Consider the following 20,281-nt stretch of genomic DNA (forward strand, 5'->3'; position numbering starts at 1 on the left):
TAAAAAAAAAAAATTTGGGGTGCCGAAGAGGGGGCCTTAGGCCCCCAGCACCCTGGCCTTTTGCATTTCCCAAATTGCGATTTCTGGATCAGTAATCGCAATTTAGGCAATGCAAAAAATTTGCTGCTATGGGCCAACAGGCCCATAGCTGCGAATGGGGCCAGTATGGCAATTTGCGATTCGGTAATTGCATTTGCGTTTTTTAAGAAATCGCAATTACCGAATCGCAAATGTGATACATGGCCCTTTGCGAGTCGGTAATTGCGATTTCTTCAAAAAATCGCAATTACCGAATCGCAATGGGCCAAATTCATACATCTGGTCCTAGATCTCAGAATAGTTCGCAGATCGGCCCCTATGTAGTTTGAGACAGTCAACAACATTGTCCCTGCACAGGCACGCATGGTCATTAGTTCATAAGTAAAAGAGGGGCCAATTAGATTTTATTTGTAATGAAGGCTTGGCTTAGCTGAGAGTGAATAAAAAACATAAGAGCTCCTTGGGGGGGAAATGGAGCAATTGTCTGTAGATAAGATTCTCCTCTAACTGCATGAAGGATTAAAATAGCCCCACACCCCTGCACCATACAGAGCTGCAGAACACATTGTGCATTGTACATTTTTAAATAAGGTGCAATGGAACCCTTACCTGCTGCCTGAGGAATAGCAAAAATGGCCCCAGCCAACCAATTTCAACAGAGCAGAAGTAACCTGTGGCCGCCATGAGCCCAATGAGTCGTAGAACACTCCAAGATAAGAAAAATTGTTCATGCTGGGCAAAGGTTGATTATTAAAATGCATCAAAGCCAGATGCAGACTTTCCAAAATTAGTGATTTAAATGGAGGATACTCATAAAAGATGCAAGTGCCCCTGCATGGGTACAAAGCTCTGGGAATCCGAGCCAGGAGAACTGCATCATCTGCGTAGAGTAACCCGGGGACCATCTGATTCCCTATTCTTGGAACATCAGTAGTTACACTGGACAAATGTGAGCCCAAATTGTTTATATAAGTAATAAACAGCAAATGTGCCAAGATGCATCCTTGGCACACCCTTCTAGCAAGTGGAAAAGAGTCTAACATTTCACCTGCATTTCACATATATATACATATACACATTTACATACATATGTGTGTGTGTATATATATATATATATATATCAGGCATATCTCACATAAGCAGTTAGATTCTTGTGCAAAGTGTATAAAGTACACCAAAGCAAGGTCCATTCCCAGATACAAAAGCATCAACCAAAGTTTACCTCTATTCATGCAGTCAAATGCTGTGTACAAATCCATAAAGGCCTGGTACAGTGCCTTGCTATGGTGAATTTGCCAACAATTAAATGTAAGTTCAGGCACTGTTTCACAGTGCCTAACCCTGAGCGAAAAGCAAACTGAAAAGGGCACAAAGTATTATTTTGGGGTTATCCTGTCTCTCATAGACTCAAAAACCACCCTGCCCACAAACTTAACGGTGCTATTTAATAAAGAAATTTGACAGTAGCAAATTCTGTTTCCCCTTTTTGAAGACTGGGACTATAATGGATGCTGCCCAGGTGCATGGGATCTTGTTACATAGAGAGTTGTTAAATTGACTGGTTAACAAGGGGCCCCAAAGATCTGTATTGCATTTGATAAGGTCCAGGAGTACCCCATCCTGACCAGACTCTTTTCCTCCCAGACTATGTCTTATGGCAACTTCTACTTCGTGAAATGTAAGACAGGCAAGGGGATTATTCAGTTTGTCCAGTACATGGGTCCCTAAGCTCTTATCCTCGACGCTATGATAAATTGTGCTAAAATGCAAGACCCAATCAGATCCAGACACATTAGAGAAGATGGAAAACTTACCAAAGCATCCATTTGCCTACTCCTGTTAACCAAATTCCAGAAGGTCTTGCTGTTATGCGTGGCTGCAAATTCCAGCTGCTCCCAGTCCCTTTTGGAGTGCCTTTGTAGTGCAGCCTCGCAGCCCTTATCTCATGGGTATATTTAGGGGAGTTAGAAAGCAACTTCCTCAATGGGCAATTAGACTCCGAGCAATGCTTATTGAACCAGTGGAGGGGGTGAGTGGGTTATGCATTAGCAGATGCCCTCCTAGTACATCAACAGAGATTTTCATAATACTCCAACAGTGCACCACCGCTCTCATTTGCCCAATTACCCTGAAAGATCTCCTGATGTTTCCTTAGAAGTAAACCTAAAGCGGACAGGGGTTCTTTCAGGAGCCAAACATGGCTGAATTACCACATGAGTGACGTGTGATTGCAACTGGTGCTTTGGCCTTGTGCACAGGGAGGTAACCTTCAGCTATTAGAATATTAAGACCCCTCCCCCTTCCCTTTGATAAGCACTGAAAAAATACGAGGAAAACACTCTAGTAAAAAATATAAACAATAATTAAGGCCTGCTTTTGTTCCCTAAATGTAGTCTTAGGAGCACCACCACTGCTAAACATGCAGACTATGTCAACCAGGTCGTGAGCCGCGAGACGGAACCCTAACTCATTCCCTCTAGAGTCCATCTGCCCTTGGAGAACAGCTTGATCTTTATTCTCCTGCCCCTCTGGAAAAGCTGCTAATTTTGCATTGGAATCCCACATAAAAGATATTGAGGCTGAGAACGGAAGCCCCCTCCTTAACAGACTGCAGGCGGGATAAAAAAAAGAAAACAACTCCATAAAGTGCGCACATGCTGCATTAAAGAAATCATTATTGTAGAGGTTTACCAAATAGAAATAAAAGGGGCTCAAGATGTCTTTAACTAACACAGCTTGAAAAGCAGAACTCCCAATAGCTAAGACTGGGACTTTCACTTTCAAATTCAGATAGTCCCACGGGGAAAGACCACCTTTAGATCAGCCTCGAGAAGAAGGGGTTTGCAGGGCAGGAATAGCTCAAGTCTCTTGGAGTACCACAAAACCGTATTTGGCATCAAAGTCAAGCCAGGCAGGGTTTGTTAGCTTTTCCTTAATACCTGCGATATTCCAACTAAACAAATGAAAAGAATGAAGCAAACCTGCAGCCCCTGAGCAGGAACCTTCAGATGGAACATCATACCTTTCTAGATGGTCATTAATTAGGAGTTCTCCCACTGAGAGTAATGGAGCATCAACACATAAATCCACAGTGGTATGGACTACTACCAAAGTATCATTCCCTGTCCCATTAGTGATGTATGGAACTGCTCTAGAGACATCGGGGAGTCATTGCACAGCCTGTGTCCACTTAATTGGTGTATTTACAAAATGCATGAGCTCCTAATGAACCATACGTGTGTAGAGGTATTGAACAGAGGGTTGGCCACAGGACCTAATGTTTTTTGAAGGGGAGGAGGGCCAAGTGCCCACCCTCCCTGGGCTGTATTAAGCCCTGGGGATCCCCAGGGCCATATTTTGTTTATGAAAGTGGAGGGTGCTGTGTGCCCCACTCCCCAAGCCTTGTTAGGCCCTGAGGACACCATCCCCTAGGGCCACAACTAAAATTAAAGGGGAGTGGTGCTGCGTGGCCCCCATCCCTGAGACTTTTCTGGCCTGGGGACTCCACACCCCTGGGAACCGCATGAATAAAGTTGGGAGCCTTGATGCCCACCCAGGGCACCCAATAGACATTTTTTAGGGACTACAGGCATGGATGTAACTTAGGGATCACAGCTGGGACCCCTGGCACTGCCTTTGCCAACCCTGGCCTCAGAGGTGGCAAATTCAGTCCCAGGAACACTGGGGCAGCTCGTGCTTATGAACGTCAGGTGGGGCTCCACTCTCTGTTTTCTGTCAATATTTTTATTACACTCATAGTAAATAGTAATATATTATTCACTATTGGTGTAGTAAAAATGGAGTACAATAAGCTGGAATAGGACCCTCCCTGGCAGCTGATGTAAGCAAAAAATGCTTTTAAAATGTATGTGGTGTGCGTGCTTGCAGGTGAGAGTGTGTTTATGTGAGAGAGCATAGGTAAGTATGAATTTCTGTATATGTATAAGTATGTGTGTAAGAATAAAAGCGTAGGTCAGAGGGCGTGTGAAGTCATTTCCGTTACCCCAGGGCATTTCAGTGAATTTACATCCATGGCTACAGGGGGAGCACCCCAAGGCACAAATGGCCCCAGCCGCCTCCCCGCATGCAGCAGCAGCCGCCACCTGGAGGGAGCAGCTACTGATGCTATTCCCTCTGGGCATGAACAATATTTTGATCTGGTCCAGCTGGGAGCAGACTTTGTTTCCTGCAAAGCGAGAGCAAACACAGGTTTACCTGCCGATGCTAGCAGAGAAACCATTATACTCTGAAGGACAAAGCTAGTGAGCCGGCCCCAGGGGATGGGGTCCCGGGGTCCATTAATGTCTTGAGGAGTAGGGGCCCCTTCCCTTCTAATTACTTTAAAGACCCTGGGGGTGCGCTCCCTGTGGCCTTTAGAAGTTTGGGGGACAGTGGCAGCACAGCCCCTTCCCCATTTATAGAAATTTAGGCCCCTGGGGGTGGGCTCCCTGGAGCTCTGATGGTTCAGAAAAGGGTCCTGTGCGGTTGGGCTTCCCGGAGTGTGTAAAGGCTAGGGAAGGGGGAAGCGTGTCCCCCTCCCATTAATAAAACAGAATGAGCCCGGCCACCATTTGCTGATGTTTGTTTTTGGCCCTGGGGGTGAGTACCTCTGGACCCCCAATAAGGCCTAGGAGGACAGGCTATCCCTACCGTATATATTCACTTTAAAAAAACAAAGGTTACAGCAACGTTATAGTTAGGTTCCTTTACTAGCACAAAACCAGAGAAATTCAGCAGTTATAGTTTGTTATTAAAAGTAACTGTAACTTGCGGCTTAAAGTAACTATAACTCGCACCCCCATTATGCACAGTTTTTTCTTCAATAATTTTAGTTTTAATGTTTCATTGATATTTTTATTTAAGTTATAAAAGTTGTCATGAGTGCTGTAATATCTGGGGCAATAGCAGTGTATGGCAAGGGTGCAAGTAATAGTTTCCTTAGGTAGTGAGTTATAGTTACTTGAAATAACTCTAACTGTAACTGCTGAATTTCTCTGGTTTTGTGCAAGTGAATTTAGAACCCAACTGTAACATCCCTGTAACCTTTGTTTTTTAAAGTGAATGTCTATGTTTTTTTTATTCTGTTTCCTAACTAAAACATCCCTGTATCCTATGTGTTTTTTCATAGAATTTTGATGTATTTTTGTAAAGTAATTTTCATTACGATATGCGAATCGAAACACTGCTGTGCATGGCCTTTGGCCTTGCGCAGCAGGGTTTCCCCCTATAACCACCCGGTGCCGTGCATGGCTAGGATTGCCCCCACACTGTGTACAGCCTTTGGCCTTGGGCGGCAGGAGTTGGCTGCAGGACCTGTGTCTCTGGGTGTGAGAGGGTGCCCTGGTGTGAAAGGGCCTATGTGGATGAGAGAGTACCTGGGTGTGAGAGTAGGTGTAAGAGGGTGTCTCTGGGTGTGACAGTGGGTGTGAGTGTCTGTGAGGGGTGGATAAGTCTGAGTGGGTCTGGGGGGGCGTGAGGCTGAATGGGTCTGCGAGTGGGTGCGTGAGTGTCTGAGTGCATCTGTGTGGATGTGTCAATAGTTGTTTGGCCCCGGGGCCCACATTTATTCAATAGCGGTGGGGTCCTGTGTGGCCCCCCTCCCTGGCCTATCTCGGCCCTAGGAACCCAATCCCTGGAGGCCCCCCTCTGGTGATCTGGGCCCCAGGGACACCATTTGTCATGGGTGCCCCACGGCGCAACGAGTGTGCAATGGGACACTGGGAGCCTTAAGGCCCCCGCAGTCCTAGCCAGCTCATAGCCCGCTGGAAGCAGTGTGTTTGCTCTGACATGGCGGGAGCTGTCAAAACTCCCACCACAGTCAGAGCAAACAGATATGTCTGGGAGTAGGCACTCTGGGACAAGGCAGGGGCCATTCCTGGGGGTCCCCAGGGCCATTATTGGTCCCATGAGGGGGCTGTGCAGCCCCCCTCTAATGTTTAAATCGCCCCAGGGAGATGGTGGTGATCCCAGGGGTCAGCAATGGATCCATCTTCATTATTTAATTTCAGCCCCCGGGAGGTGGTGGTCTCTGGGATGTACACCCCCTCCTTAATTGATTAACTTGCCCCAGGGAGGTGGCAGTCCCCAGGGCTGCATGGGGGATGCCACATACGAGCCTCCCCCATTTATAATTTGTTTTGCCCGGGAAGCTGGTGGTCCCTGAGGCGCGGGGGACGAGCAGCCGGCCACATATTTCTGTAATTACCTGTGGAGATTATGGTCCTCAGGTCTAGTAAAAGCCCTAGGAGAAAGGCCCTGTGCGCCCACCTCCAATGGGACCTGGCCCACCTGCGGACAAAAAACAAGAAGGGCAGGACCGCCCCTCCCCTTTGTTTTTCTTTTTTAAATTTCAAATGTTGGTAAAATCTGCAGATTTTTCTGACATTTAAAAAAACATGCTTTTCAGCCCTACTGGGGTCCAAAAGGGACTCCTAGACCATAGCTAGGGGCTCAGGGTGACCTTACCCTGGCCCTTTTTCTTTTTTTCCTCTTTTTTCTGGGACTCACTGAAGTCGAGTACCACGATGACTGCCAAGGCAGCCAATCTGGCATCAGTACAGAGCTAGTTGGATCAGTGGAGGATCTACATCCCTAGATATCTATATTGTTTTTACCTTTAATATCTCCAAAACTACTGAACGTATTAAAACCAAATCACAAAAGCTCTCTTTCTGTACCAACAGCTAGCTTTCTGCCAAAGTTGGTGTAATTCCTTCAAGCGGTTCGGGCTCTAGTCATGTTCAGAGTTCTATGGGAAAATGCATGGGGAAATGTGTTTTGGGACAACCCCTTTTTCTTGGCCCCCACTTGATATTCACTCTGAAACTTTCAAGGCAGCAGCTGAACTGACCAAAGTATAAGTTTTTAAAGTGTTGTGAAGATTTGGCAAGCAGTGCCAAAGTCATTGGCAAAACGCTCTTCCTTTATATACATGTATTACTTGTTCAGGACAGGGTACTAAGTTCCTGAGTCCTGTAATGGCTACCAGCAACATTTTTCTCATGTTGCTGAAATCCAGGTGGAGCGCTCACTCATGCGGGAGTCTGACTTCCCTGACGAAAATTGGCCAAGAATGAAAGGAGGGGGGCGGTGGCGGGAGCTCTCTGGGCCAGTCAAAATGCCCCAATTTTTCAGTTGCATTCAGGGACTCTTGCAAGAGTCCCTCAAACTCAACAATCCAGATATCTATATTTGTTTAACCATAATATCTCAAACTACTTAACTGAGTTACACCAAATCACAGAAGTATAGTCTGTGTACCAAGACCCAGCTTCCTGCCAGATTTGGTGTAATTTGGTTCAGTAGTTTTTGTTGTAGCCCTTCTTAAAGAAGTCTGTGGAGATTGCAAGGGGGTTTTACTTTATGGCACCCCCCTTTTTTGTTGACACCGCTTGACGGATCACCCCAAAACTTTACTTACACCTTTTTGAAAAGTTTTGTGGAACTGACAACGTTATTAACAACACAAAAGCTTTTCCTATTGAACAGCTGGCCTAACTATAACTACCCAGTGGCAGTATAACTTGGTTGTGTGTGTGTGTGTGTGTGTGTGTGTGTGTGTGTGTGTGTGTGTGTGTGTGTGTGTGTGTGTGTGTGTGTGTGTGTGTGTGTGTGTGTGTGTGTGTGTGTGTGTGTGTGTGTGTGTGTGTGTGTGTGTGTGTGTGTGTGTGTGTGTGTGTGTGTGTGTGTGTGTGTGTGTGTGTGACAGACAGATATAGATATACACATACATATTTTTAATGCAATTCAAGATCCCTGTAAACTTTTTTCCCTCTGGCAACTGTGCTTGAGCTGCTTATAGTGTAGCTTCCACAGCTGCAGCTTCTCATTTAACCACCCTACAAAGGAGTAGGTCCTGGAGGCAGAGGACTTCTGTAAAGCTGTGTGGCAATAAGTGCTAAGGTGAGCCACTGTAAATATCTTTGTCAGCTGTTAGATGAGGAGGAAGTGTAAATGAGGAATCCAGTGTAAGTGAGTGTGAATTTGTAGTGACCTTTAATGAAACTTTACTCGCAGCCTATCCTAGGTGAGCCCTTTTAATGTTATAGCATAAAACTGTCCATGGTGTGCCTTAAGTATCTCTTCGAAATGTATGGAAAATATCAAGTACTCCAAAGACTGTATATCAGATGTATACTTCTAACTACAGATTCCTCATCTTCTGAATAGCCACAGGCTGGATGTGTATATTTTCTCAGCAGGTGCGCAGCATCTTGCATCTGGTCCACCCCGCAGTGGAAGTGACTTTGGGCCACATAGAACTGCAACCTCTGTAAGATAACACAAGTTCCTTTCTTTTTGTTGCTTCCAACACATCCGGAGCTTGCTCCCTTGGATTCTGTCACTGGACGGAATGTTTCCCAAGTTTTACCAGTATGGAAGGGTCATGTAACCTTCCAAAACAACAGGTTTAAATCCTGCCACGATTGCCACAAGTATGTCAGTGACATACCCCCACATAGTCTGTCTTTGATGTCTGTGCTTCTCACATGACTTAAAATGGTAGATGACTGTGCTTGGATGAATCCAACGGCCATCTGAAACCACAAGTCCTAGATCTATGCCATTGAGCATCACAGGAAAGCTTGCAAGGCTCGGTCCCAGGGGAGGATGAAAACCCATTCTTGCTCTGGCGGTCGTTCTTGAGAGAGGTCCTCTTCCCCCTCCAAATCTTCAGGAAAATCGAAGACAATAACCTAAGCAGTTAAAATTCAACTCCCCTTTCTGCTACTCTTGGCAAGCCACTCGGACATCAGGGCACTGCTTGTTCTGCTTGATACTTCTAATTGCAGATTCCTCACCTTGTGAATACCCTGAGGCACCAGACTGGAGCAAGAAAATGTTCTTCAATGTATTGTCTCACCCACGTGCAGAATCACTTTATTTATATTTAAAGCTTTGCAGCAGAAAAGCCCAATTCAAAAAGTAACAAATCTGTTTTGCAGCTTGAAATATTGTGTAGGCTAAAGTTTGCTTATTTACTTTTAAAAATGAAATGCACTTTTTAGAAGAGTAACTGAAATAACAGTAGTTACTAGGTAGTCTTTCACAAAGCTATTTAATAGAAATTGGTAAAGAACAGCAAGGCACTATAGACTGAGAGACTGCCTAACCCAAACTCTAAAAAACAGACCTTACACCTTTAAGGAATTACTGTCCTATCATGCTCTGTTATTAGGTGTTAGTTCAACTGTGGTTTTTCAGCTCTTGAAACAGGGTCCTGAACTCTGCCTTTATTGGATTGTTCTTTGTAAACTGTTAGGAAAACATCACTTTTGATGTTTTTGATCCTTCAACTGTTATTTGAGAAATGTCTAATTTTAATTGTTTTTACTTCTCCACACAATGCTATTGCTTTTTGTATCATACCCTTCCTGTTGCTTAAAAGGGGCATTTACTGATCCTTGTGACATTTGCATTGTCTAACTATCTGAGGATCATTGCCCTGAAACTTGCCATCATTGCAAGAAAATGTCCAGGCAGATAACTCCATTATGTAGGCTTCCTGAAGACCAGCATAGGTGCCACCAACCTGCTTCTGGGAGATTTGAAGGACATGGAGATGGAGCATCTTCCACTATCACGCTTGCTGCCTCCAAACATTCCCACATGGTAAGGTCTGTAACAAAACCATGCCCATGAAGAGTCACGTCTGGCAGAAGAGATTTGTTACAGTTCGATGTGGAGGGGTGGCATGGTGGCAATGACCTTGCCGTTGAGTTAAGGCACAGTGTCCAGGTACTCCATGAGAGTTTTCAGCAACTAAGCACAATCCAGTGTTGAAGAGTGAGTTGTCATTGAGGATGTTTAGTAAAATATACCTCTCAGCTGAGTGGGATGCAAAACTGAGACTTCTTATTTGTAGTACTCAAGGACCTATTTGCAGACTTGAGAAATATCTCCTGCTGTTTGTTTCAGAAACTACTTCACCACAAGGTACAATATCTCAACGCTTCTTTCCCACCTACCCAGTCTCACTGCAAGTGTATCAGTTACATCAATTATGCCATCACAGCCTCTGCCTGCTCCACAGCTAGCTGTAAACTGTACAGTGCACTACTCACCCGTTAGGGTCTCAAGGTGCTGTACGCATACCGCTGTGGAACCCCTCCTGGCTTTTCCCTGTGAGGTGCCCACGCCTGGACAGCCCCAGGGTGAAGCCAGGCATCCAAGCGCTGTGAGGGCCCTTGTGGAGATTAAGCAAGCTATTGCCCAGAGTTACAGAGTGGGACCCATTAATTAGATTAGGCACTGAGGTGAGAATTATCTGGTCCAAGGGAATTGAGCCCAAGACCTGCTGAAGTGGGAATTGAACCCTGGTCCCAGGCCAGATCTCTGCATCAGGGTCTGCCGCTCTAACCATTGTGCCACACTTCTCTACAGCTTGTATAATACCTGCTAGGCATGTTAGAAGTTCTCATAGAAAATCTCAATCTTCTGTCAGAAGCAGGCATTCCAGATGGAGGTTCCAAACATGCAGGAGATTTCCTTTGGTTAGATCAGTTTCTTCATTTTTCTTCTTCCCCATCATAGGCTACTTTCCCTCTTTTTACGGACTATCCTACTTCCTGAATATTACTTGTGTATTACGTCATGACATACTATGCGGTTCTAGTATGAGGAACAGCAAAAATAAATATTCAGTACCTGTTCCACATCCATCAAATCCATCAACATTAGCGATACTTAGGACCTTTTATCATCAACTCTATTTACAGACCTCTTCTTCCTTGGTCCCTAGTTACCTTGAGCTAGCTAACTATGCAATTATTATTAACACCTGCATCAACTAGATGTGTTCCTTGTGGCATTTTAAAGATAAACAAGCTTCCAGACTAGGGCCCTCTTTTTTTGTTAGAGCATTCCCACAGCAAGACTCTGTCATTGTGTCTGTGACCATGAAGTATCACACAGTACCAACATCCACTTGCAAGGAAAGCAAGTGCATGGATTAAGCTCACCAGAAGATGTGTGTGACTTCAGCTACTGCCACACAAACAGCTTGCACTTTGGCCTCGCTAGGCAGGTAAGATTGGTCCCTTTAGAATTATCTCCTAATGTAGCTATGCTGCTTACCATCCAAGTAATCAGCACTATTTCTCAGACCTGACCGCACATGGCTATTGTCATGGTTTAATATTGAGATGTAGTTCTCCTTCTAAGTATGAAATTTACCCATGATTAGATTACAGTGAATGTGGTAAGGACCACAAAGCTCTAAATTCTGCCACAATACTCAGAATTAACACAGGTGACTGCACATATTGTAATTTAACACCCTACTTATGATAAGGTCCTTAAAGTCAACCGGGAGGGTATGTACAATAATTATAAAATTAGGGTAAGTTAAGTGGCCGTACATCACGTTGAATGCCCGATTGTTTCCTGTTAGTATAGTTAAGAGTGTTAAAATGTGACACTCTTGAATCCCAATCAATGCAATGTTTCTGGTGGGCACCTAAGAGTATTTGGCCTTAGTTTTAGTATTAGAAAAGGATAGCCTTCCTCTGCAAACGTTATTCCTTCCAAGTCCAAGGTAAATGCAGGAATACTACCCAGCATATTTCCAGCCACTCACCCCTCACAAATCTCTATGTAAAAAAAAATAGCTGGAAGTACTAGTTGCCCAGTTTTTGCACTGTGACAGGTAGAGAGGATGGTGGTAATGCTGGAAGCAAAGAACTATCCCTTCTGTGAAAGGTAATGAGGGACATTGGTGGTCCTGCCGTCTCTGATTCCTCCCTCTTGGTCTGTTGTGTCTGAAGCAGGCTGGGGATGGGGAGACATATTTCACTGCCACACACATGTGATTTTAATTCTTAGAAGTACTGTCTTGCAGGGTGCACAAGCACCCTCGAGCCACTGTTCCCAACGAGAGGGGAATCCCAGACATAATTTCATGCATGTGTTGCACAGCTATATTTTTTAAGTAGGAGGAATGAGAGTTCCATCAGGATAGTAAAAATTGTACTACATGGGTGAAAGCTCTAGAGAAAGGATAGCCATTATACGTACAGGTGAGACACCCTGTTCTGTGGTGTAAGCCTCTATTGTCACCCAAGAGACTCCCATAGCAGGCAGTTGGAGGGAGATTTGACAAAGAGAATCCAGATCAAGGAGCTAGTCCACATCTTCCGAGTTGTGCCACACTAGTGACCGAAAAAAAAACCAGAATACTTCACTTAAATGCTCTTCTGCAGCCAATTTTTGAATTGTTTGAAGAGTGGCTCATAGAACATCTTCTGATGCACCTGAGGAAGAGCCAGGTGAAGAGGACAGAATTGATTGCAACCCCACATCCAACATTGACAACGCAAATGTAACAATTTAATCGTTCTTAAGGAAGAGTTCTAAACTCAGTGACACAGATGTGGCAGCATTTGGCTTCAGCTACCCTGGTATGGAGAAGTAAGATGGTGTCCTTGCTGTTCATGAGCTTGTAAGTAAACTGGTGTACCCTCCAGCGCATAACAACATTGAAAGAAAGATTCTATTAATGGATCTCATAGCACTGCAAAGATTGAATGTGCTGCTTGCTGCAGCAACTGAATTTATGATCAGGCACACAGAGTAGCATTATACAGTTGTCCTTTAGTGTCAGCTCACACCTGAGTCAAAAGAAGAAATCTAGCTCTTTTATTTCTTTGTATTCACAAACAGATGTAGGCACTCGTGTGAGACTGAAGTACACTTTGCAGTTTATTATGCTTTATAAAGGAGAGTTCTGGTTGTGGCAATTAGACTCAATGCTTAATTTGAGCTTGTTGTTTCTGATGCAGAGCACCGGCACTTAGTTTTGAGGGCCAGCACTTATTTTTCTGCCTCAAGCATTTACTGCTAGCAAAATACACATATGAAAAAAAGAAGGAGGAAGAGAAAAATGAAAAAATGCCACAAAGGGGAAAAGCTGAAAGCTGCAAGGGTGAGCTAAAGGGGCTGGGGGTGGCTGTAAATGGATTGAAGAGGCCCGAGATGGCATCAGGATTATGCTGCCTTAGCATTCCGTGTTCGCACATTTAATTGCAGCAGCCGCCTGTTTAAGAGAAGAACTTTGGTCACGGCACGTTTTTATTTAGAAATTAAGCACTGTTGAGACTGGTGACGAGGATAATGAAGCTTGTTGACTGTGTTTTACTTTTTAAATATCAGTTGGGATATGTTTAAGTTATGGATGCTTCTGGTTGGTGATATTTGCAGTCTTAGGGCTTTCATACTCCGTGTTAGCATTTCATAGTTGCATAGTTTAGTAGTTTGGGGGTTCGAACATGGTTTATCCTTAGAGGATTGCAGCAAGACACGCTAGAAGCAAAACACACACACATGACAACAAAACAAATGTAGTCATCAGAATAATTGCTGGTGCCATCGGGTTCACCTATGTCACCTTTAATGAGGGTGACACAGTGCCCATAGCATACAAATCACATTTGTACTCGAATGCAGAACAACGCTTTCCACCCCACAGAAACAATTCTGACTTTGTACAGATTGCTGTCATTAAGGAGGGAAAGGCAATATTGTCGTTACCACAGTGTGGGCCTTAGAGGCTGTCACCAAAACAAGCGTTCCTAACTCTAAAGAATTACATTCAATGTTGGTTTCAGTGGGCAATCTCTCTTTTCCAATACGAACAGGAATACCCTGCACCTACTAACATCTTGCCGCTTGACAGATAATTAACTGACATTAACACTGATGGTTCAGCACAACCAGCTGTAGGTACAAAACATCACACAGCCGCTTGCGCAGTTGTGAGCAGAGTGATGAAGGATCATACCTACACACAGACCCTGAGAGACTGCACAGCACAGTTGGCTGAACTTAAAGCGCCTATCTTGGCATTGGAACATACGGATCCTGAACAGGTCACATTGATTGTGTGTATTACTGTGTCCAGTCCTACGATGATTATCTCAATATCTGGCGGTTGAGTGGGTTTAAGAGACTCAAAGGGGAACACCGTAAAACACAGAACTCTGTGGGGGAGGGTGGCTGATCTAAAGGTTAAGCTACCAGATGCTCATGTAGTACTTACACTGGGCCATCAGTGTGTAGGAGTACATGTTGTAGGAAACACTTTGGCTGATGAAGCTGTCAAATCCGCAGTAGCTACAGATTCTGTTGCTGCAGTGACTCATTCCCGTACGAGATTGGATAATGAAATTCAGGCTGCTATGAAAGCTTCAAAAAGCATACCCTACAAAAAATTGCTATCATGTCAATTCCCAGAATGTTGCCTTTGCAACAAATCCTGGGGTGGGAGATCGAGTGATCCCTAACCAAGACCAGAGGTTAGATATCATTAAAGCACTGCATGAGGGTGTTGCATCTACTCATGCTAGTGTGGCAGCCACAATATAACTTCTACAGAAACGCTCCTGGTGGCTAGATCTATACAACAGACCAACCAATATGTCCTTTGCTGTAATATTTGCCAGCAAATAAAGAGCTCCAATATCAAACGACGACCGCAGACATCCCTGATGGTGCATACAAATACGTCTTAGTTGCTGTTGATTCTTGTTCTAGATTCTTGTGGGTATGACCACAGCAGTCGGCTGACGCTTGAACTGTTATAAAAGACTTGCAGGTCTTTATTGGTACATAGGCGGTTGCAGCATTTCACTCAGACCCGGGCCCTGCTTTTGCCGTTAGGACACCATGAGGATGATGGGTGTTGAACTACATTACTCCTCCCCATAATCCAGGGGGAAATAGTGTTGTGGAGAGGAGGAATTGTGACCTAAAGCAGTCATTAACAGCTAGAGTATTAGGTTCAGGCTGCAGTTGGCTTCATCACCTATCTGGGGTCTGGAGAGCACTGAATAATCTGCCAAGACGGTCCTTAGGGGGTTGGGGTGTTTGCACTCCTTATGAGGTCCTTTTTGGGATACCTATGTATGTTCCAGATCTAGATGGCTCTTGTATGGTGGCGGCAGACACACCTTTTGAACGTCTCACTGTCTTGTAGGAGCTTCAACAATTTTGTGGTGATAATTCATCCGCCAGTGCCACCACTTTAGGAATAAGGGATTTACCAACAACATCAACAGGCTGGATTCCTAAAGTTGGGGATCCGGTTTGTGAGAAGATTGCTGTTAAGAAGGAATCCAGCCCATCTTACAGAGCACTAGTTGAAGTCCCAGGAATTTAAGGCACCAGAACTGTCATTCTACCTCCACTGCCTGGTGCCAAGGGGAACAGATTTGTCTCCATTGACAACATCAAATCGCATCATGTGGCCAATTCTGCACAGTAGGCTCTCACTACCCAACAGGACATACCGCTTCAAAGAAGAAACAACACTGCTTCTCAATGCACCAGCATGTACAACAATGCTACAAATGGCTCCTCGAGCATGGGGAGGGTAGAGAATGAGCTTCTGTTGATTCATGTTACCACTTCACCGACAAGAACTGTCCAAGATGCGGCTGTTTTCTTTTTTTTTTTTTTTTTACTCCAATGCAACACAAACTGACAAGATTGTCTACTATTAACCTCCATGTGAGATGGATCCATCCACCAACTCAGCACCTGCTCCTGTGTTTGCACAGACTGCTTCTGGTCACTTCATCAACCAAGATGAATTTTCTTTAACTTCATCTGCAACTGAAACTGTTTCAAAGACACATAAGCTGTACATATGGCTAAAAAAAAAACTATCTGCTTTATCCATGGCATTATCTGTCGATACTACTGACATTGCTTGCTTTTCTGTTATAGATTGGTTTTGTGACTATTTTCTTTTTCTTGATAACTGGTCATTATGTTCCTGAACACTCTTCTGTCGAGGCAGTGGATGAAGTTCTAACACCATATCTCTCCTCACATAAGGTCCGTAGAGACTTGTTCTTTGTGAACATTTCAGCAGTACCAATTCCCGACGGGATTGTTTGGGATAAATTACCATTTGATATATGGGCCTATTGCGGTTATCGAAATTCCCTTTGTATTTAAAATTTCAGTGACGGATGTAATTACACCTGGTGTTTTTCTCGTGACTGGGATGTTAAAACATTTGATTCTATGCTGTCTGAACTGTAGGATTACACTGTATTTGAATGTGAAGAAGTGTATGTGAAGACAGCGAATAATGGCGAAATGTTCTGTTGTCATCTTTGGGGACATTACTTTCTGCACCAAGGAACTAGACATAGAGCACTGTTTAATTACACACAATGGGACCATTGTTCAACTCCACCTGTGGGGAGCCCCAAAACATATGTAGATAAATGAGTATATTTCTCTGGGCATGACACCACCAATGCAGAGTCATATTATTTTTAATTACCACCTTCTAAAATGCAGAATATTTTGCTGACACCATATTAATCTGTTCTGATCCCTTTGTTTCCCGGCATGCTGTTGAAGGTTATGTATACTGGAAGAGCGCTATAGATGTGAAGAGTGAATGGGGAACACAAAATTGGCAAATTTAGGGTTGGGATGCTTTGTTTAGTGCATGCCTTATTCCTGTGCAAATTATATTTTAAATGACACAGTTCAGCAAACATCCTGCTTAGGGTTAGCAAAAATAAAAGAAATGAACGTGCCCAGTATACTCACACCAGCCAAATTCACCAACTGGCAAACACTCCTAAATGTCACAGAGGAAGAACTAAATGCCTGGTTTTCAGAATGGTACCTATAATTCCACATTTTCATTTCCCGGCAGGTGGTTATTGTGGCCTTTAGACACAAATCGATGTCAGACACGTTTTGTTAATTCCACAGGGGGTTTCAGGATTGGCCGGCTAGACCCTCGCTATGTCTTGGGTCAAAACACAGCTATAGTTACTACGCACAGTGTTGGAAAACGGCGCCAACAATCCCTACGTACTAACTTAGCAGCAACTGAAGAACATCCTAGTCTCCTATCAAAGGAAGTAGAACAGGATTTCTTGCTCAGTCCAAGAAAAGCCCGCTCTAAATGATTCATGTATGCCATATACAATGAGATCTGAAAGCTTTCTCAAAGGAAAGCAGCTGCATGTTTAAGACAGATAAGAAAATATGGAAAAGGATTTAGCTGATGTCGATAATGGCATGAATACTCTGTCCAACAGAATATACACACTTAATAATATTGTGTAATCTGCAATTTACATCATTCAGAATGACATGTCCCTTTTATAACATGGGCAAAGTCAGCTGCGTTCCTTAATGCAGTTGGGTTGGACATTGCAGATTCTGAAAAATGGCCGCATCTCTTGGAAATACATAAACAATAGTGAATTGTTTGCTGCTTTTAATTTGTCGAGGGAGCAACAGATAACGGCTAAAAAGGAAGCAAGTACACTATGCCTAACACTGAGAATTTAGAAAAGCTCACTTTCACTGTAGCAGAGGCACCATAAACAGTATGCTTAGTACATGGGGTTATAAATCCTCACCTTTCTTTTCACAGACTGTTTGAAACAGTTTGCTATAGGCAGATACGAGCGGCCTGGAAATAGCTATTTCAAGGAAGAGTGGGAGTTGTCTTATGAGCTCAAATGACCTAGCAGTGAAACAGAGGTCTTTCAGAGCAGAAGCAATGCAGAGATCGCAAGCTTGGCATGCTTTCCAAAGAGTACTCCCTTAGATTTGTGCAGCATTTCATATAATTTTGAATGGAAGTTATGTGGTTCTGAACGATCCGAGTTGCTGCAGAATGAGACCAGGAATTGCCTACACAATTTTAGTTTCTCAAATTGTAACTTGTTATTGACCCCCACACAAGAGTTAATAGTAGCAGAAATGTGGCCTCACATTGATACTACTAATGTCAATTTTGACAAGCTGAGCAGACTAAAAGCAGTACTTTTCCAAGAACAAGTGGTGTTGACATCTGTCAAGGAGATGTATACTCCCCAGACAGCGAGATGCTCAGCCGCGATACAATCCTTATTAAATGCCAATTTCCCCAAGCACTTTAGAGAGCTTGTCTGCAGAATTTTCAATGCCTCGAGCACTGCATGAACTGTACACTTCTTTAAGGCTGTTGGGTCTGAATTTGTTTCCACCTTCCAAACCATCATCAGAGTTATTCCTTCAGGTATCCATTCACTCTTTTCAAGTGTGTTTGGCGGATTTCCTATAACTTTTTCGCTGATTGGCAGAATACTGCTACTGCTATTCTTGATATGCAGTGGTTGTGCTTTCTCAACTAAGCGGAATGATGGAGCTACCTCCAGCCCAGCTGTGTCGTGATCGCATGATGCAGTCCTTTGGCGCTCCGTTGATGGAAGAATTGGAACATGATTGTACATTGTCATTCCGGCCAGTCCTGTGGTGCGTGCAACCTGTCTTTCATTGCATCTGGTGACTCTTCAAGTGTACACCGTTGGTGTGTCTTGCTGTACAGCCAGTGCCTCTTGTGGACAAGGAACTGATAATATTCCCGATAAGGGTTCATTCACGGTCGTGCCCCACGAGACTGAGGTTGATTCGTGAGGCCACTAATGAGCCACTGCTAGTGAACTACTTCACTCCAATGACATCTGGCACTATGGATGGTGCTGCCTACGCAGGTGATCCTGTGTCTGAGGCTTCGGCGCACTTCTGCTCCATGGATCCTTCTGCCAATCCTGTGATCGATTTAACATCTGCAGATGGAATTCTCCCATTTGCTTACTAATACCAAAATGCCTTATTCAATTTTATTCGAGTTTGGCCTGCCTTACGTGTCATGGTTGACATTGTATCTCTTTTGTATGTTTTTAGCTTAGTTTTTAATGAGATTTTAGGTTTTAGCTCAGAGAACTTTTTGTTTTGGGTTCATGCACCCTTGCTAGTGAGTTAGCATCCTTGTTTCAACAATGGGGAGGATCTGGTGAATCCATTTTAGTTTCCCCCTGGGACACAGGCATCAGCTTAGCCTCTGGCTTGCAGGTCTGTGCCCCCGTCACTTAGTGACCTTTTACCCGTTTATCATGCTCTGTTTTATTCCATTTATTTTATTATATCCTTTAGCTTTTTTAATTGCTTAGATTTTATAAGAATTGTTTTAATTTTCATTATCCTTGCCATTCCGAGAAGGCATCATTATTGGCAATACACGTAGGTATTGTAATCATGTCCCTTTCTCATTTATGTGTGATAGGCATATCATGAACACTTGTTAGAGATTGTTAATGTAATTGCTTACACAAGTCTACCACATTATCAGTTGTTTAGGAACATACCTGCGTCAGGGATCCTACATGATCTGTATAAATACACCTCAAACGGACAAGTTAATTAGAGGGGTTTCTTCCCGATGCCATCTATGTTGCATGCCACCCTGCTGCAGAACTCAGTCTTTGTGTCTTCATGGAGCCTGACCTTGAGGACTTATTCCAAGGTAACAGGGGTTGGGGCGGGGGGCTTCTCACTTCTCATGGACATGGTATTGGCAGATTTGGTGTATCATGCCTAGCTCTCGATAGGGTAGAGATTAGGTTTTCTGGGTTAGTAATTTTATATCTCATGTTTATTGTAAAATGGTGGGGAATTTTATATTCACAACTTTCATCTTCACCCTTCTGCTTTTATTACTGTTCAGTATCCTAATCATTGCAGCACGTTAATTTTATCGTAGATTGCAGTCTTTTCAATAAATACATTGAAAACGCTCCTGCATCTCCTTCATTGCCTTTGTGTGCATGAAACTTGTTACTAACTAGAGAAAAAGGTAACTTCCATTCAACCATGACTTCCCTGAGAGATTTAATCTAGAGTCCATGCATAAGACTGCCAGAAATCACCTTTGCTTTCTGTGTTTTGGTGAAGTAGTGCTTTGTGAGCAAGGAGGGTTGGGCCAACAGTTGTGACTTGTTGTAGGAGTGATTCAGTTGCCTACAAACAAAAGTGTTGTCATCCCTAAACCAGCAGTCTCGCTTAGGAGCGAGAGTCCAACTACAGTACCCTCTGGATCAATTGGTGTAACAGGAGCTGTGTGCTATGAATGTGGTAACCATTTTAGATGTTTGAGATATTTGTATTGCAGTATTTATCTAGCAATTAATATTCCTATGTGGAGCACCGAAATGTAAGCTTACCTGGGTAGCATGCTACATCTTGTAGGCTGTGTGGTTGGAAGAATGTTGACTTTCATTTGATCGTATATGGTAGGTGTTTCCAGATCGTGTGTTATGACCAACAAGGTGAGGTTATCGTCTTGAGACTTATTTTCAAATATACTACCGTTTTCGAAGATTGAGCAATCTCATTGGCTGACACATAATACATTTGAATACATTTTGTTTCAAGTTTGTTCTTG

The sequence above is a fragment of the Pleurodeles waltl genome, chromosome 4_1 (assembly GCF_031143425.1).
Source record: "Pleurodeles waltl isolate 20211129_DDA chromosome 4_1, aPleWal1.hap1.20221129, whole genome shotgun sequence".
Taxonomy (NCBI): Eukaryota; Metazoa; Chordata; class Amphibia; order Caudata; family Salamandridae; genus Pleurodeles; species Pleurodeles waltl.